Genomic DNA, 16,555 nt, shown 5'->3' on the forward strand with positions numbered 1-16,555 from the left:
TTGATTATGCCTCATGACACCATTTTTAATGGTTGCACTGTTTGGTCATGCTATATTTCATGTACCACTTGTTAGCATATATTGACAAGACTTGAGCTCTGCCTTCCTATTCTCACCTTTTGCATATCCCCCCAAAACAAAAGCATTACAATTAAAAGCTTTTGATGACGACCCGCCCCCCCCCACACACACACATACACAAACAGGTTTTCTCCCTTAAATTGCTCCCCAGTTCAGCTGAGCCCAGTGCTCAGAAAGGGGCTTCTAGAACAGCCTCTCCATGGAGGGGCTGGGTAGGAGATTAGGGAAAGGCAGCTACTGCGGCCAAGCCAGCAGAGCTTCCCAGCTCCAGGAATGCCTGACCTTCCTTAGGGCTTTGATCTGGCAGCCTCCTCCTGCCTGGCGCTAACTGGGCTGCGGGGGAAGGAGGGGGAGGGGGAGCGGAGCCAGCGTGAAGGACCCACAACTGGGCAGTGCGCCAAGTGCCTGCACCACTCCGAATGCCCAGCTGAGAGAGTCTTAGACTCACCTACCAACTCCCCATTTTAGAGGAGAGTTAAGATTCAGGAAGATAACAGGACTTAATTAGTACTTGTGAAACACAACTTAATATTAGCAATGATAACAGCCACAATTACCATCACTACCAGTTGGAACATTGACTATGCACCAAGTACCATGCTAAACAAATGTTTGGTCCCAGCAACAACCTTAAGAGATTGCTTTAATTATCCCCATTTTAAGATGTGGCTGAGAAAGACTAAATGAGCTGCCCAAGATTCCACAGCTCGAAAGATAGGGGCAGGAATCAAATCCAGATCTGTCTGACCCAGAAAAAGCATATTATAAGAGTGACTGATGATTTTTATTGCATTGATTTTTCAAAGATGAGCTTATGGGCACTCACTGCTAATTTAGAAGGTGGCAAAGAATTCATACTTTCATCTCTCCAGTCCCATTTTTACAAAGCTACGTTTCTGCATTTGTTAAACAATGACATAAAAATACTCAACAGATCAATTTACTGGTAGTCAAACTCCACATATTTTATATGAGAATGGTTTTGATCCGGCCTGAGTGTAAAGTTCAGGCTTAACGTGCAACTGTTACCCACAATGCTATACTGTAGCTGAACTTGCAGGAAGGTGAAGCTTGATAAGACACTGTGCCTCCAATGAATGACAAATGACATTTCTTCTAAATTTCTCTGGGAGGCCACTTCAGGTTTGGAGAGGCCGCAGGCCAAGGACTCTCCCAAGTACGTAATTACAGTGCTTCTCTTAGATGATTATCAGGTGGAAGACAATTTTTTCAAATTGTTTACTTATTTTCTTCAAGGCAGAGTCTCTTCTCAGAATGACTCATGTGAGCAATTTAAACAGCTGTGGCAGGAGATGGCCACTGCTGCCTGGTTTAGTGGGTAAATGTGCTGAATCGTGTGAGTTAATTAGATCAATCTCGACTCATTTTCTTTAATGAGACAGTAAAACAACATCCACCAACCTGTTTTCTGGGTTTGGTTTTTTTTTTTTTTTTTACATACACTTGCTGTCTCAGTCTAATCTGTTCTTGAGCTTCTTTTTGACTGAAGCAAAAACTGTTGTTTTTCAAACACGTGAGAAAAGCCACACTTGATGTCATGTGGTTTGAATCAAATGCATTCAAGTAACCAAAGGAAACAAAAATAAAATTGAAGAAAGAGGATTTCATTACTCAATTTCTCTGCCTTCTCATTGGTCAACTATGTAGATTATAGATGCAAACGATGCAGAAAGGTGGGCTCCCCAGTCTTGCTGGTTTATTGCTTTCACCTTCTGGAATACTGTATGGATACATGGTAAGATGATTCTTCTCTTTCCTGCTCCCCTCTCTCCTAAGTGTGCCTGTGGAATTTTGAGGTCTAAAGGCCAAGGGGAAATGCTGTGATCACAACCCTGTGTGTGGAGGTGAAGGCAAACTCCCACATTCAGATGAAAGCCCAAACGCCAGGTTACCGAAAATCACACACTGCGGAGAAAAGCAAGACTCTGGGTTTCTAAATCATTTGTCTTTGTTTCCTTCGGGGAACTTTTCTTTCCTTTCATTTAGAATAGATTTTATTTCTATTCTTGATCTCCTTTGAATGCATATACTAAAGTTTTGTTTTAATTAAGAGCTGAGGACATGACTGATTCTTATCTATTTTCACTCAGGAAATTTGGGTCTCCTTTAAATATATGATAGGGCTCAGATTTATAGTGCTCTACATGTCATATTAGAATATTACAGTCATGTTCAAAATGACAGTGAGAAATAACCATACAAGAAAAAAAATCCCCCTGTGATGCAAAAAAAATTAATAAAAATTCAAATGCTCAATAAAAGGTCTTAAAGTCCTTCCAACATGGCCTTTTTGGGATTATGTTGAATGGTGTTGGTTCATTTGACAGTAGCCTTCATTACAAATAAAAAACCATGCATGTATTTGTGCTCTTGGCAGCCTCAAATCTTGCCTATAAAAGAGCCTAAAAGTTTGACTTACTAAGTAGTTCTCAGACTTTTGGTTTCAAGATACTTTACTCTTAAAAATTACTGAGGACCCCAAAGAGCTTTTATTTATGTGGATTTTGCATATCGATATTTACTGTATTAGAAATTAAAACTGAGAACATTTAAAAATATTAATTTGTCTATAAAAACAATAGTAAATACATTACATGTGAACATAAATAACACATTTTTGTGGAAAATAAGTGGCACTGTTTTACATTTTTGAAAAACCCTTTAACATCTGGCTTAATAGAAAACAGCTTCATTCTTGTATCTGCTTCTGTATAAAATCTGTGGTGATATGTTGTCTTGGTTCAAGTATATGTAGAGAATCTAGCCTCACACAGATATGTAGTTGAAAAAGAATTATTTTAGTAGCCTTTATAGATCATTGTGAATATTCTCCTTTAATGCGACACTGGACAAATGATGGTTTCTTAAAGGTTAGCTGAAAATGGAATTTGAAATCATACCAGTGAACTTTTCCTATTCTGTTACATTAAAATCCATTAGTCTGCCTTGCATCCTGAATAATCCTTTCACCTATGTATGATTTTGTAACTGATCATTGGGAGAATGTTGGTTTAGCAGAGGTCCTCAAACTTTTTAAGCAGGGGACCAGTTCACTGTCCCTTAGACATTCCGCACATGCGCACTGCGGGCCCGGGATGAGTCGGCTGCTAAGCAGGACAGGCAGCGGCGGCAAAAACACCCGGCGGGCCGGATAGATGTTTTCGGAGGGCCGCATGTGGCCCACGGGCCATAGTTTGAGGACCCCTGATTTACTGAGTGATGCAGATCTCCCAGATATTGACACATTTCATTATACAAAATCAAAGTCACATTTGTCAGTACCACCAAAGCTCTCATCAGAAGAGTCTTTAAGGATTCAAGCTCAAGCTTACGGTGAAGGATATAAGATTTCCTAAAATCTAATTTTTACTTGCAAGTCTGAATTTTATCATTGGTAACAAATATAATTGTTTTCCTGAAAGTGACAGGCACTTTGTAGTTTTGATAAAAAGTCTACCAAATAACCAACTCTGAATAGCCACGTTTGACCCATCGCCCATTCTGTAAAGTAAAAACTCAATCATACAAGTGTTCTCCTTGAGACAGCCATAGCAATTCACTACACAGCAAAGCACTTCTCATTTCACCACCAGAAAAAAGACACGTGGACTCAAAAGCCTACTTTTAACAAAATTAATAATTTTACCAAGTTATAAACACCTCTTTCAAGTAACTAGCATTTTTCAACCCAGCACGAGGTAGTAAAAAATGACTACTAGTACAGTTGGTGACACTACCTTGTTTTGTGCTGTTATTCACCATTGCTTTCATGCCACCAACACAAATGTCAACACAATGAAAATGGCAAAAAAAAAAAAAAATACTTAATATTATCATGAAGACAGTTTTGATCTCATGGACCCTCCCTAAAGTGTCTCAGGATCCAGGGGTTCCAAAAGTATACTTTGAGAACCTAGTTACTAAACCAATCCTGCTGATACTAACCCACTCTGCTCTGGGTGCAGAACAGAGGTATGAAAGCACAATACAAGCGTGCCCTAGTAGTTTGGGCATTACAAGGTAACCACTGCCCTTTGCTCACCTTCTGAACCAGCTGTTCCAAATAACCTTGATAACATTTTCTGGCCAACATCCTGAAAGACTGACTTCTAATAGTTACAAATGCTCCTCCAAAATATAGGAGCTGACGACTGTTAGACAAAGGAGGATAGCCCCTTGCCTGCGCTGTGCTATAATCATTTCTCATGCCTCCCTCATTTTCCTTGATCCACCACATGTTTATTGCACCTTTAATCTTGTTTGCTATTATTAGCATTTAAGGCTATAAATTTCTCTCGAAGTAACCTTTTGGCTTCAAATGACTGGTTTTGACATGTAAACGTTTTATTACCATTTAGTCCCAAGTATTTTCTTTGACCTTTGAGACATTTAGAAGAGTTTTCTTTCTTGATAAGATATAGCTGTCTTCTTCTAAATCAATGGCTTTGTGATCACAGAATCTATATAATAAAAGCCTAAGCGACCATTATCACAGAACGACCAGAACAACTGGTTGCTATGATGCGTACTGACCACTGGGGAACAGCTGCTCAATGCAGGAGCTGCCCCCTCGTGGTCAGTGTGCTCCCATAGGGGGAGCGCCACTCAGCCAGAAGCCAGGCTCACAGCTGGCGAGCTCAGCGGGAGCCTCTCACGCCGCTGCAGCAGCACTAAAGAGCAGTGAGCCCAGCAGTCAGGAGCAGCAAGCAGGCGGGCGGTAAGGAGCGAGGGGTCCCGACTGCGAGAGGGATGTCCTGGGGATCAGGCCTAAGCCAGCAGGCAGACATCCCTTGAGGGGTCCCAGACTGTGAGAGGGCACAGGCTGGGCTGAGAGATCCCTCCCCCCCCCCCCCCACACACACACCAGTACAGGAATTTTGTACACCAGGCCTCTAGTAGTCATATAATAACTAAATGCACTGAAGTTTATAATGCTTGACTTCTGGCCCAATATTTTCCATCTTAGAGTTGTTGGAAACAGCAACCCACATAATTCATTTGATCAACCTTGTTCATTTGTGTTGTTCAGATAGTCTATAGCATAGTTATTTTAGGGTGAGAGGGGGAGTATCTAGTGATTTATCAATTAGTAAGACATGTTGAACTCTCTTACTAGATAGAGGGGAGATTTGTCTATATTTGCTGTGGTTCTGTCAATTTTTCCCTTATAGACTTTGAAGCTATATTATTATAACGATAACAGTTTAGAATGGTATTTTCCTTTGTCTGATATTATCATAGTTCCATCAGCTTATTCTGAGTTGATCTTTGCATATAGTATCTCTTTCATACTTTAACTTTCATGATTTTCCTTTATTTTGGTCTCTCCATATGTTTTCAGGAAAGTTTCTTCAGATCTTTCCTCCCTTTCATTAATGCCTCCTTCAGCTAACTCCAATCTGCTGTTAAACCCATCTTAGTTTTTCACTTCATTTTTATTCTTTCTAGAAAATCTGTTTCTTTTTCAAAACTGTGTCATTTGTTTTTACTATTCCAGAGAAAAGCTTTAATGAGATTTCTGCATCTCAGCAGAGGACCCACTTATTTAAATGCCACACAACATTCAATACTACAGAATTCCTTGATATGTGTCATCATTTTCTAATAGACTCTTTATGTTTACTCATATTTTTCAATTCCCTTTTCTATTTCTTAGACATTAAATTAAGTGTGTAATAATTCTATTTTCTAAAACTGCACAGTCTAATACAGTAGTCACTAGCTACATGGTACTTAAACTTAAATAAAATTAAAAATTCAGTTTCTCGCTTGCACCAGGGAAGTGCTCAAGAGCCACACGCAGGTAGTACATTGGATAATACAAATGGCAACAGTGATGTAAAGGCTCTGGTGTCTGACTCTACTGCCTCTGCTGACAGTGGCTCATGGGATCATGTTTCCTGTGTGTGTGTGACTTTCTTTCTTTCTTTTTTGCTTTATGATGACTGCTCATCTCTTGTAAGCTTATAAATGGAAATTCTTTGAGGTCTATATTGAAAGTAAGTGCTTCCAGAGGGGATCTGCTTCGCCTCCGCCATATGCTGAGAAGCACTGCCAACGTAGGACTCTCATCCAGAAAACCCTCGGTCTGAGTCTGAGCCCGCTGGATGGTGGGGAAGCGGGTGCAAACCTGAGGGAAAGCAAGCTGCCCTTTCAGTTCTCAGGAGAGTGCTTTCCTCTTCTGCCAATTTCCCTGGGAAAGCGAGTTTATTTCTAGCTCACCTTTACACTGAAGATTCTTCAGCCTTGGCGACCCAGCTTCTAGCTGGGGTTGGGGTGTTTCTCCTGTTAGACTCTACTCTTTGCCCCGTGCACCCTGCAAGATGTAAACTGAAGCTTGATTCACTGCATTCAACAAAAGCCAGCGTCCGTGGGCTATTTTCATCACCGAGTTCCCACGTTTAGTTGCTGACTGGCTCTGACTATCCCATACTTTCTAGTCAGCTCATGAATGCATTCAAAATACTTACTTGGAAAAAAAATTTTTTTTTTACAGGTTGGATAGGTATGTGCATGTTTATGTATCTATATAGGGTGGTTCAAAAGTAGGTGTACAGTTTTTAGTACATGAAATAAGAGTTCATTCTTGTATTATTATTTCTTAATTTTGTATTATTTTCCATACAAACAACTGTAAACCTACTTTTGGCCCACCCTGTTTTATGAATATGTACATATTTGAGTATATGTGAGTGTTTGTGTAAATAAAGTGTATATCTGTAATTTTAGCTTATTTCAGCAGAAGGGCTGGTTAGAGTATTTCATCAAGCATGATGCCAGAATTAGAAGACCACATCAACTGTCAGGTGCCTACTATCAGTTTTAAATCTAAAATTAATAATCAAAGCTACAATTTAGGCAGTATATTAACTTAACACTCATCAAACACTGTATTTTAGAAACTCTGAAAACAAAGAACCCTACACACTAAGATTTGTCCTTTCAGAGTAACAGGCAAAGGAAGATTCAAACACAGATTTGCCTGACATAAAAAAATTTTCTTGCCCTAACCGGTTTGGCTCAGTGGATAGAGCATCGGCCTGCGGACTGAAAGGTCCCAGGTTAGATTCCAGTCAAGGGCATGTACCTGGGTTGTGGGCACATCCCCAGTAGGGTGTGTGCAGGAGGCAGCTGATCAATGTTTCTCTCTCATCGATGTTTCTAACTCTCTGTTCCTCTCCCTTCCTCTCTGTAAAAAATCAATAAAATATATTTAAAAAAATGTTTAAAAATTTTTTTTTTCTCTTAGTAAAATAGTACAGTATCATTACTCTAATTTACATGAAGTAACTGAGGTTCTAGTCCACAACGTACACGTTATATGAATGAAACCCGCAGGGCCAAATGTCTCCCAGTTTACAGAACTTTCCTCGTGTATGGACAGTAAAATAGGATATATAGTATGTAATATGTAACTCCCCCCCCCCCGCCCCAGAGTCTAGGGCAGCACCCCTTAATCAGGTACATGAGCATTATTTCGGCAAAACTCAATAGCAGGCACATCAGTACAGTGAATAAAGGCTATGATTTAAAGTCTCACATCAATCACTGGCCACCAAATAAGCTCTGAAAACAGTTTCAGATTTCAGAGCTTTTTTTGGATTTCCACATTCTTTTATCCACAAGCAATCTGTCCAGAGTCCAACTTGGACCTAGGACTAAAGCTCTGGTTTTCGACAACACTCCTTTCTAGGCATCACCAGATCTGTCCTATATACTTTAATGTAGTCCCAATGGTACCAACCTATGGGAAACTTTATTTTTGACTTGTTGAATCTGAAATGAATTCTCTAATCATGTAGAATGTAGCACTTCTCAATTTAGGATTCTCATACACCGATGTGTTTTCCCATCATAAACTAGCAGTTGTTTTTCTCTGGACTAATGCACTGAGCTTACTAGTGTGCATTGTATGTGCCCTCTCCAGGAATCCAACCTGCAACCTTTTGGTGTACAGGACAATACTCCAACCAACTGAGCCACCCGGCCAGGGTCACACATTATCATTTTTAAATTTTCCACTGTTACAGGTGAAATGTTTAGTGTTTTATAATTTATTTGATAAACTAGTGAAAATTTATGGAAGTTCAGCAGGTATGTACGTATTAGTGATAGCTCAGAATTTTGCAGCTTCTGGGCCTTCCAGAAAAATCATTTGTTTGCTGCGTACTACCACACCACCTTAGAATTTTTTTTTTAAGCACATGAGTTTGCAAAATAGTTTAATAGTCCAACACTGGAAACAACTAGCCCGCAACAGATGGTTTAATGCAGCAGTCTGGGTGTACAGTCCTACCATCAGAGAAGAGAAGCCAGGGCTCGCCTGGGACTTCAATTTCATGTAATCCCCAAAGGTGATTAAAGCCATTATGATTTACCTATGAGGCAATCCCAAATGTATTGTGTTGTATTATTTATAGTTCTACATTTAAAAAGTTACTAGCCGTAACAGTGTGAACACTAATCATATTTACTACAAAAACTTCCCAAAAATCTGCCAGTTTTAAATGTTTAAGTACTTAGATGGACATGAGACCACTTTTACTGGATTGGGGTAGCTTTTTGTTTGTTTCAGGAAATAGTCCTGTTACAGTTTAGTGATTGTTGTTGTTGATTTAAATATGTTTATTGATTTTTAGAGAGAGGGTAAGGGAGAGAGATGGCTAGAAACATCAACAAGAAGAGAAATATCACTGATTGGCTGCCTGTATAGTCCCTACTAGGGATAGGGCCTACAATCCTGTATGTGCCCTGACCGGGAATCGAACTGTGACCTCTTGGTTCCTAGGCTGACACTCAACCACTAAGCCACCTGGCTGGGCCCAGTAGTTTTAATTATGTTTTGAAACTCTCATTTTCCACTGAGGACTTACTGCTCCCATTATAAGTTTCTTTAATTTAGAAATAAAGTTTATATATACATGCATATACAAAGCCAATTCTAGATTTTTTACAGTAATGAAAAAGATATCATGGATATTTTTAGTAAGTGTTCAGAAGTTATTTTAGTCAATTATGTCAATTTCCCCAATCAAAATTTTTCATCTAAGTCCCTTACCAGGACTTAAACGGATTAGTTTGACTTTGATCTTCCTGTGTCTTTGGTATATACACAGAGGTATGAGGGGACAAAGGAAAAGTGGGTAAAAGGATCAGAGTTAGGATAAGTCACAATTGGAATAATTAATCAGGACTGTAATTTAATAGTTTCTCAACATTCTCACCTCCTGGTTGTTTATTCTTTTAAAAAAATGAGGTGAAAGTGCTGCTCATTTACTTCATTATTTGTGAATGTATATATGTGGCTCTATTTTAGGGGCTAATCATATAAAGGAAGTCCCTGTCCTGAAGAATCTGTACACTATCTAATGGGGGGGGGGGGGCGGATAAGATGTGAATTAATCACTTTCAATACAATGTGAAAAACGCTCCAAGTGAGGCATAAATCACATACTGCAGGAGTAATTAAGGCCACGCAGGACCTGAGGAGAGCTTCCGGGAGAGGGCCTGTGAGCTGCGTCAGTGGCTGAGTACAGTTTGCCTGTGGTGGGGGGGTGGTGAGGGGGGAGGGAGTATTTTGGCAGGAAGACCAGCAGAGGCAAAGGCCCACAGGCTGGGACAGCGCCCTGACACCAGGGGGTGGCTGGAGACTGCACTGGGCACTTCTTGTCTGACTAGTAAATTCTTGGGCTATCCTTCAGGAGGGCTCCTGATGTTACTTTAAAGCTCTCTAGGTTGGGGGAACTATTAAAGAAATGAAAGAAATCTGAAAATGACCGATTTCATTTATAAAGTTGTGAACCTGAGGGGGTGCTGAGCTTGAAGACTGCTATATAAATGAGGCTGACTCTCACGTGGACCTCCAAAGAGAGGTGGGGAGAGCTGGAGAGTGTGGTGGCTAGACAGAAGCAAGCCCTGGGGTTCAGTGATGATAAAAGGTGATTAAAATTACTATCATGTGGTCATAAATTTTACATTCTTTCTCCTTCTCTCCGTGTCTTTGAAAACCACCTATCAAACTACCATGATGAGTTACAGGTCCTCTCTGGTTTGACAGCATGTCTCGCTTCCTTGGGCCGAGTATGTCCTATGGCCGCTTCTCACCTAGTGAAGCAGAGAATGTGCTGTAGCCCTCGTGCCACTGCAAGGAGCCAGAGATTTTAGGAATATTAACAGTGGAACATGGAAGTCACAGAGAACTTATGGATGTAGAGAGTGTAACCTGTGTAATAGTAAAGGCTGGACTGTGGGAAATAGGAATTTAAGGTTTCAGGTGTGTGGGGCCAGGCAAAGAGAACTAGGTCCAGGACTGGGTGTCTGTCCTCGTGTCCCTTTTTCTGGAGCTCTCCATCCTGACTCTAAAGCAGGGGTGGGGAACCTTTTTTCTGCCAAGGGCCATTTATAACATCATTCTTAAAAATTAGCCTGCTAGCCCTGACCGGTTTGCCTCAGTCATTAGAGCGTCGACCCTCAGACCAGAGGGTTGTGGATTTGATTCCAGGTCAAGGGCACGTACCTCAGTCGCAGGTTCCCCAGCTCCAGTAGGGACGCATGCAGGAGGCAACCAATCAATGTGTTTCTCTCATGTCAATGTTTCTCCCTTTCTCCCCTTCCTCCCTCCCTTCCATTCTATCTAAAAATCAATGGAAAATATATCCTTGGGTGAGGATTAAAAAATAAAAGTAGCCTGCTATATTTGGTCAAACATTTAATTAACTCACCCCAATGGCCTTGGCAGGGTCAGACCAAATGATATCACGGGCCTTATACGGCCCGCCAGCCAGACATTCCTCACTCCTGCTCTAAAGGACTCCTATTCTAAATTGTGAAATATGTTCATTTTAATAGAAAATAAATATATACTTAAGATACAGCACCCATATTTATTGAAAGGATATATATATACATATATATATATATACACACACACACACACATACACACACAGATAGGATTATAAAAATATAAAACATACATGTACATGGTCAAGGACTAGGAAAGGTCATGAATAATGAAAAGAGTTATGAGTGTGCTAAAGCTATGTATGAATTAGCTCATTTCCTTTGTTGTTGGCTTTAATACATATTCAAATAAAAAAGAGGAAAATAACCCATAAAAATGTCTATCAGAAATGGTTATTTGTAGTAATCAAATAAATACTATCACAGATAAAATCAATAAGCACTTCCCAAACTATTAAATCATAGGCAACACTCTCACTTTGGAAAAATAAAGCCAGGTGAAACCTCTTTCCACCCGCCTCTAGGCTAAATCAATGCATTTCTTTGGCTTCCATTCTTTCTCTAATTCCTGACGTTATCAGACCCGCTGCTCCCAAGGGAAGAAGAAAGGAATTCAGAAAATCAAGTTTTCTTAAACACCTTTGCAGAAGTCTAGCCATTCATTTCAACATCTTTCTTGATTATACAGAAATCTTCTCAGTTCTAAATTGTTTAGTCCAGCGGGCGCCAACCGGTGGTCCATGAGGTCCAAAAGGTTGGCGACCGCTGGTCAACCAACTCACTAGAACAGTGGTTCTCAACCTTCTGGCCCTTTAAATACAGTTCCTCATGTTGTGACCCAACCATAAAATTATTTTCATTGCTACTTCATAACTGTAATGTTGCTACTGTTATGAATCGTAATGTAAATATCTGACATGCAGGATGGTCTTAGGTGACCCCTGTGAAAGGGTCGTTCGACCCAAGGGGTCGCGACCCACAGGTTGAGAACCGCTGCACTAGAAAGAGCTAGAAAAATACAAAACTTTCCCCCAAGACCAATGGTCAATTTGAATACTCTCTTTGTCTCTAACATTCTAAGAGCATTTGAATTCCAACGAAAATTATAGGAGAAAAAAAATATCTCTGAATCATAGTTTCTCAAAGCCTCAGTCATAATTTTTTTTTGTAAGGGGTAGTTAGAAACTCAAACCCATGTATGGATTGCATGAATTTTGAATGCTTTGCTGTCAAAAAACATGGCTCTTCATGACTAATGGGAGAAGCAGAAGGAAAGAGAACAAAGTAATAGAACATTTTTCTGGATTCTGAGAAAATTCCAGATACAGGACAAAAAGCCTTCTCTGGGCATCCTACTTAAAAAATAAAACAAAGAAAAAAACAAAACAAACAAACAAAAAAAAACTGTTGGCAGTTGTTCTCTTCATTCTCCATAAGTCTATCCAACAACAAAGTATTCCCAATTAATTCAGGTCACATCTCAGCATTCTAACTGTTTAATAAAGTTAGCAATATTCTGAGTTTATCTTATGTTAGGCACAAAGTGTAGGCACAAAAATGTGGTATCAATATTGGGAGGGTACTTATATAGGGTATATGCCTAAGAATCACACGTGTATTCATTCTCTGAACAATTTTCTTAGCCTGTCTGAAGTACCAATAATAAACAGCATCTATTTAGGAAAGAAACATGGTCCTCTTATGGGCAGCAATGCTATTTACAGAGTGAATAGTCACCAAGGTATTCAGTAGTGATCCATTTTTCATTTATTTTCTTCCATTAATATCATCAGCCCCAATGATCACTTACAGAAAAATGGTATTTCATACACTTCCCTTTGAGTTTAAGGATGAGTTAAAATAGTCTTTCAAATTTCTCCCTTTATACAAAGATTTCAGAACAGCAGCTGGAATTTAGGTTAAAAAAAAGAAGAAGAATAGCCTGTCACACAGGTAACCTGAACCAATTACTAAGACTGCTTACATGATTCTCTTTAAATGAAGTGATTAAGAGCTTGGCAGATGGGATCCTTAAAGGCACCAGAATACATAGTCCTACGATGCTGTGTTATCAGTCTATGATTATTAACTGTTTACAGTTTATCAAAAGGCTCTCCAGTTAATTTGCTATAAAGCAAAAATAACATGTTTCCTTTCTCACCCTCCCCAAATTGCCTCCTGGAATTTAGGCTTGTCCCTAACCACAAAGGAAGATTGATAAGGTATACTCTTTTCTTTTCTTTTCTTTTCTTTTTTGTCTTAAACAATATTAAATTATGACATGGTAATGGTGGTACCACATAAAATTAGTTTTCTCTAATTTAAACCACTGAAAAGTACTTAAAGCAATGCCAACACAATTATGCAAGAAGCCATTACAAAAACACACTTCCGCCCTGGCATGTGTGTCCAGTGCTTAGAGCATCAGTCATCCCACCAAACGGTCCTGGGTTCAACTCACAGTCAAGGGCACATACCTTGGTTGCAGGTTCAATCCCCAGCCTTGGTCAGAGCACGTACAGGAAGCAACCAATGGATGTGTCTCTCTCAAATCAATGTCTCTCTCTCTCTCTCTCTCTCTCTCTCTCTCTCTCTCTCTCTCCCCCCTCCCCCTCCCCCTCCCTTCCTCTGCTTCCTCTGTTCCACTTCCACTCTCTCTAAAAATCAATGGAAAATATATCCTCAGGTAAGGATTAACAACCAACAAACAAAAACACACACTTCCATGTATCATTAGACACAATTTTAGTCCAAAGAAAGACATTTGGAAACACTGAACTCTCCATCAACAGCATCCAAGTTAATCTCCATAAATTACCTAAGTCGTCTAAAGAGGTCACAGGGATCAACCCATAAGCCTTTGTTTTGGGTGGTGACCTTGCACAAGCCACTATATGCGACTAGTGACAGTTATGCTTCTGTGAGGCAAAGCCCCTTTGGGAACATAAATACATTTTTTAAAATTTCTGGCAGACTTCTGAAAATCAGGCAAAACCCTGCTCTTGTGCAGCTTGCCATGTAGTATAAACAGTATCTTGAATAAAAAGCTTAAAATGTAAAACATTCCCAGTAAAAGAAGTGAGGGGTATGTAATACAGGGTATAATGACAGAACAATGAGATTGTTTTTACAAACCACACACAAAATATTCAGGATTATTTCTTTCTCGTTCAGCGAGTACACCAAACTGAGGTTTGGATTTAGGTCAAACAGGAGGGAAATTTCAAATGCAAGTTCAGAGTATTTTTGATGACTTGAATGAGGATCTAATTAGGCAATGGGGTAAGAGATTCAGGAATCCAAAACATTACAGGTTTAGACTGATGTGCTACTCAAGCAAGATGAAATAAGGTAAGACAATGGGGCCCCAAAAAATTGATTTCATATCCAAAGTATGTGAAATATGTACTGCAGTGGTCTCGCTAATAGTACTGTCTTAGTTCTCCGTTATTAGCGCTATTCTAGAGACAACTGAGTCCCCAGTGGAGAGGTTAACTGTCCTCCCCTCAGCCCGGAATGCTACCCCATCCTGTACCCCAAAGTCTTACTGGTGTCTTAAAGCACACACTTCCCCATGAACCTTTCTCACGGTCCCAGTTAGAATCCTCTTACTCCTCCCAAATCTCCTGCATTTTGAGTTTCATTTACAGCCTTTTCAAAACAGCACCTTGGCACAGAGCAAACAGGGCCTATCTCCCGCTCTGCTTTGAGGCCTAGGGGGCAGGCATCATGGGCCGTGCCGGGTGTTTTTTTATGTGTGTTTTCTTTTTATGAAAAGTACTCAGTAATGGTTAATGAATCAGCATGCATCAGATTCACCTGGAGGGCTTAATAAAAAACAGGTTTCTGGACCTCACCCACAGAGTTCTCAGTAGACTTGGGATGGGACTAGAAATGAGAATTTCTAAGAAGTTCCCAGGTGATGCTGATGTTACTGATCCAGAGACCACACTCTGAGAACCGGAGGTTAGATCAACCTCATGGAACAGAAGATTATCATACAACCTTTATCTACAATTTAAACTTTATAGATGCTAGCATTCTATGTAATCATGAGACATAAGTAATCCATGTAAAGCAATGACAGACTCCTCTATCAGTGGGTCCTGCACTGGCTGGCATGGCATCTCCTGTTTAGTTTATGTCCTAATTCTCGGAATGGGCTGGGGCCCATTCTCTCAGAGAAACCTCTGCTGGAGCTCATCCATCTAAGGCTGAACAACTGTCTTTGATGTCAATAAATTCGGGGTGGGAAGACTCTAGAGGTCCAGTTTCCTACTCAATAAACTCTTTTGACAATATCCTTACGAGGTGGTTCAGAGCACCTCCCCACCCCCTCCAAGAGTGATTTCAGTGTTTGAGATGTCATTGTGTTGGAAAATAATCTCAATAATCCCATTTACTGTGAAGTATGTGAAAGTCTTCCTTTAACTAGGCTGGTATTTTTCTTTCCAAGACTTCTGCTTACCCACTGATATAGGCCCCATAACCCCTTGACTGAAACCTTTGGGACTCTATGTTTTATAAATTAATTTTTCTGATTTTAGAAAAGTAATATTTGGGGGGGAAAAGGAAAGTAATATTTTGGCACACATACTGTATATTATGCATTGCCCTCAGTTGGGTCCAAAGGAAGAAGTCTATAATCAAACACATTTTTACTTTTGCAATGAGGCATATAAATATTCATGCTTAGTGAAATAAAGACCATAAACAACTTCACATTAATTAGGGTCAGATTCTGCCACCAAATTTACAAAAACCCCTCAATTTTCAGATATTTTTCAATTCCAAATTTATGAGTAAGGGATTGTGGACCTGTATGATTTTGTCCTCTGTGATTCCACACTAAGCAGTCCTTCAACTATTTGAAGACACTCACCACTCTCTCTCTCACCACTCTGCCTCTTCCTACAGGTCACCATTCCTCTAACTTACCAACTGATAAAGTAATCCAGTGTAATGAAAGAGGACGAGGAAAAAGGTCAACTACTCACCCAAAGCAACCTTATTTCATTATTTAAAGCTCAAATGTGCAGTAATGTTAAGAGCACGGGAGGAGGGGCCGTCAAAGGAAGTAGCACTCAATCTTAGAAAAGAGACCTGTGAAGCTGATGGGCGAGACAGTGGTTTAATTAATCCAAGGCATGGGTGAAGAATGAAGCTTTCTGTGACACCAAAACAGAGTAAAAAGAGGAGAACTAATCCTTGTTGACCACTACTATGTGCCAGGTACTGTGTTTGATGATTTACATACATGATCTCCAATACTTACAACTGCCCTGTGAAGCAGGAGGTGTCATCATTTCTTACAGGAGAAAAGTAACACCTTGAGACGTTAACTGCTTAAAGTCACACAGCAAGCCAAAGGCAAAACCAGGGTCCTTATCGTATTCCAAAGGCTATGAGAGACCCTTCCCATATCCTCAAAGGGCACCGATGAATGGCTCCGGGAATTCGTTCTTGGCCAGCCTCTACACACATTTTAATCAATGCATTTAAAGAGATGCCTGCCTTTCAACATCCAAGAGGACAAGAAAATGGGAAGAATAAAAAATACTGTATCAATGTATTCAAATAAACCAAAATGGCTAAAAATGACCAAGTGACATTGAGAAGGGGCAATTTAATATGGATGAATGTAAAACTTTACAAGTTATGGTTCCATACACCAACATATTGAAGGAAGACAGAAATTTTAGTTGCATGAA

General features: G+C 39.9%; 1 protein-coding gene across 4 annotated transcripts in view; it reads right to left on the minus strand.

Annotated features, from left to right (window-relative positions):
• Positions 1–16,555, minus strand: part of LEF1 (lymphoid enhancer binding factor 1) — a 116,222-nt gene that overhangs the window by 64,386 nt on the left and 35,281 nt on the right. The gene's annotated exons all lie outside the window — the stretch shown is intronic.

This window comes from Myotis nattereri, assembly GCF_964212035.1.
Source record: "Myotis nattereri genome assembly, chromosome: 1".
NCBI lineage: Eukaryota > Metazoa > Chordata > Mammalia > Chiroptera > Vespertilionidae > Myotis > Myotis nattereri.